Source organism: Leptonychotes weddellii, chromosome 3, assembly GCF_054177405.1.
Source record: "Leptonychotes weddellii isolate Sample4059 chromosome 3, ASM5417740v2, whole genome shotgun sequence".
Taxonomy (NCBI): Eukaryota; Metazoa; Chordata; class Mammalia; order Carnivora; family Phocidae; genus Leptonychotes; species Leptonychotes weddellii.
Window position 1 is genome coordinate 73,379,080 of NC_138371.1, and position 4,342 is coordinate 73,383,421.

Genomic DNA, 4,342 nt, shown 5'->3' on the forward strand with positions numbered 1-4,342 from the left:
AGAATTCCTTATATCAGTGAGATCATATGATACATGTCTTTCTCTGTTTGACTTATTTCGCTCAACATAATACCCTCCAGTTCCATCCACGTCATTGCAAATGGCAAGATCTCATTCCTTTTGATGGCTGCATAATATTCCACATCTAAGTACAGGTCAATTCAAAAGCAGCTATACCTAATAGTTATTTGCATATTAAATATTGTATCAAATAAAAATTTAGCCTTACCAATAATTTTACAACCCTTATCCCTTATTTACAATCACAGAGAAGAAAGAGACCTACGTCATCATAACCCACAAATAATTCATCAGCCTCTTTCAAGCCCATAATTATAAGATCCTACACCACAGAACCTTCTCTGACAGTTTTTCACTTTCTTTGTCCCTAATCTTTATCCTCCTATCAAAAACATTGGTAAAAAACAGAGATGTGAATAGCCGCCAAATTTAAGGTGATAGCTGAAGGTATCATTTTCCATTTTGGATGGTGTCAGAGTATGAAAGAGACTGCTAGCTGTCTACCAAAATCCATTTTCCCTTTTTCCTGGCATACACCTAGACCTCACTTAACAGAATCCCTTCTTGTTCAAAGTGGTCATCGGCTGAGCCCCAGCTAACTTCTACTGTATTGGGCCCCTGAGTGTTGGTCTATTTCTTACCTCAACTTAGTCTAACCTGACTAATAAAAGGAATTACTTCCCTTAGAGTCAGGTGTCTCTCAGCCAAAGGGTAATTTCCATAACCTAATAAGTGGATGTCCAGGTTACCAAGTCATGAGGTAAAATTTTTTAGAGAAAAGGACACTTGCTTAGTATTGTCAGCCTTGAGAATCTGATTTTAAGAGACAGGAAGGAGTGCCATGTGGATGCTCATGGCTAAGTCTCCTGATGGATATTTCCCTGTGTCTAATTCGTTGATGTCCCCCCCCCACCCCTGGCTCATTGTTTCTCTCCTGGTTTCTATAACATTTACAGCTTCTGCTGAAGGAGAAATATCCAGAAAGTCAAGGCCATAATTCTGAGAGTTTTTGATAAATGAACAGAGTTGTATAACCACCATCATAATCAAGATATAAAATATTTCCATCTCCTCCCCAAATTTACCCCATGGAAATTTCCCCTTGTAGCCAGCCCCTCCCTGTACCCTCAGCCCCTTGCAGCCATTGATCTGTTTTCTCTAGAAGGTAACATAAATGGAACCATAGAGAATGTCTGCAGCCTTTTGGATGCGGTTCCTTTCATGAACACAGAGCATGTCAACTTGCCCCACACTGTGGTGTGCAGCAGTAATTCGCTCCCTTCTCATTGCTGGATTATATTCCATTATGTGGGCATATCACCGTTCGCTCATCCATTCCCCAGCTGAAGGACATTTGGATTGTTTTCAGTTTGGGGCTATTATGAATAAAACCACACTAAACATTTATTCATGTACAGGGTTTTATGCGAACAGAGTTTTCATTTCACTTGGGTAAATAACAAGGAGTGGGATCACTGAGCTGTGTGGGAAGGGTGTGTTTAACTTTATAAGAAACTGTCAAAACTGTTTTCCAAAGTGCCTGTTCCATTTTGCACTCCTACCAGAGTTCAAAAATTTTAAAAATTTATCATTCTAATAGTGCCATAGATTAACTTTGCCTATTCTAGAACATCATATAAATGGAATCATTTGTCTGGCTTCTTTTGCTTATATAATGTACACAAAATTCATCCATATTATTACATGTACCAGCAGCTCATTCTTTTTTACTGCTGAGAAATATTCTGAAATATGATGTACCTCTTTTGATGGACGTTAGGGTTGTTTCCAGTTTGGGGCTATTATGAAGAAAGCTTCTATGAATATTCTTGTGCTTATCTTTTTATGGACATATGCTAACCTTCTCTTGGGTTTATACCTAGGAGTGAAATTGCTAGCTTACAGAGTAGGCGTGTGTTGAATTTTATTAGAAACTCCTGCACCAGATTTTGTATTCTTTTTCTTAAAGAGAATCCTCGAAATTGTATAAGCTTCAAGTCCCATAAAGCTGAATCTGCCCTGCAAACAAGACTTCAACCAAGAGGCCAAAATCACAGGCAAATCCCCTTCCAGAGAGTTCAGTCAGAATAGTCATGGCGACGGCAGGAGTCATCAGTCATGCTGGCAGCTCTAGCCAGCTCTCTACCGAGCCCTACAGACCAGACCTGGGTGGGCAGCTCAGCACACATGCCCTGCAATCAGCACGTCTGTACATTCTGAGAGAACGGACAGTTGCCCAGGTCACCCAGAACTTGGTCCTTGTTGGCTCTCAGTTAATTGATACTGCAATTAATATTTGGGGGGGGGCATTGATATATTGGATCATGGCACTGGTTCTTACTTGCTGGGTGTTGACAGAGGCCCGACAAGTCATTAAGATATTTGTGACCTAAGTGCTCTCAATTGCCAGGAAAGCAGTATGTCCTGTTTGCCCTTTGCGGTGGAAGATGCACTAAGCAAGGAGTAGGGGTGTGTGTGAAAAGAACTCCCTGGGGTGGCGAGCCTGTCCCCACCCCTTCTGGAGAAGACTGGTAAATAGCTTTGCCTCAGCTAGAGGCTTCCTGCACTTACCAGAACGCTAGGCACTTCCCCATCCCTGGCTGTGGTCCTGCTTGGCTTAGTTCCCAGCTTTTCTGGATCATTTTGCATTTGGTTCATTTCTGAAAATGATCCAGTGATGAAAGACATGAAGTTCGCCTGTGGTTGCTGTACCCTCTGCACAAAGAGAACACTCACTCCACAGTGCTCTCCAAAGAACACACCTCTCATGCTTGGCAACCTGATTATGATGGTCTGATTAACCCACGAGGGGCTCATATGGGTTTTAGTCAGTGCAAACTGACCTGGGTACTAGTCTTTCAGCTAATCCTATCAAAGGTTGTAGGCTGGAGGTGGGATGCGATTACAAATCTGAGCATATTTACACAGATGTTCTTTTTAGCCCTGCACGCAGCCAGGATTGCATTTGCATCTTGTAACAAAATCACAATTACCACAGGGCAACTTTGTTAGAAACCTAAGACCAGGATATTGCAAGAGAGAAAGAAAATGGATGAAGTTTAAGTGGGGGGAAAAAAAGAAAGCTCAGGGGGAAGGACTGCAGTCATCTGAGAACAGCAGGTTTGTGTTCAGCATATGTGGTTATTGTCTGATTAGAAAGGCTTGTCTGTCAAATCAGATTTTCTGCTCCCCTGTATCCATCTTATTAGGCTCTTTCCATATATACAGCTTCGTGGTCCCTGGCAGCCGCAAGATGATTCAAAGTCTCGGCCAGCAAAGCCACTTTCTGTGGAACAGTGTTTATTAGGCTTTATTCCAACTCAGACCTCTCTAATTCTGAATAAGTAAGAGGACAGATTTCCTTTCTCTCGCACTGGACTCTTGGGAGGAGTCTAGTTTTCCTACAAATCTAACAACGGAAATGGTTTCATGATTAATCAAGATGCTCCTCTGGGTAGAACCTGATCTAGTACAGCCCTCAACATAAATAAAAATATAACGTGGGGCCGCCTGTATGCCAAACACAAGGCCAGGCAGTGAACATACAGTAATGGCGAGAGGATGTACCATCTGCACCTATTACACTCGGGATTACAGGAGAAGAGGATCTGCTTTCACTGAAAGGTACACAGGCAGAAGAGACACAGGAAGGAGGCTTTTGTATTGCCCTTCCTCTGCCAGAGGCGAGATAACATTAGGAAAAATACTTTTTCCTAACGGCCAATGTGGTGCTCCTGCCCGCCCAGTATATAGAACAGAATACCCTTGCGAACGGTTTATGTCAACAACTTTTGAAAACAAATTAAAATGACAAAAAAGTCTTCATACAATCTTTTTATACTTCTAAACTTGACTCTTTGGGGCCACGGGAACAATGGGAGCCGTCTAGAAAAATAGTGTTTTAAAGAAAATGTATTAAAGCCTAAGATAACTACGTTACACAGTCATACGCAGAGTAATCTTATTTCAGATTCCATGACACACAAAATGTGGCTATTTAGCCAAGCAGGAAAATTCTACCCTATGGCCAAGAAGAATCAACACCTTCTCTTTAAATGCATCTAAATGCTTTCCAGCATGCTTGCGGCTATTTTGCAAAGTCATACATTGCACAGGGACTTTGTGAAGACCACATCTATGTTAAAATGTTTAGAGACCCTTCTAAGAGAAATGGTATACAAATATCCTCCCCCTGCTATTAAATCCAACTATTACTAGGGCAGAATTTCTCAGGATTTGAAAAGAAAAAAAAAATCCTGTTTACTTGTGAGTTCTTGCCTCAGCATCTGTGCTTCAGGCATCGAAATTTGCCTTAGGTCCA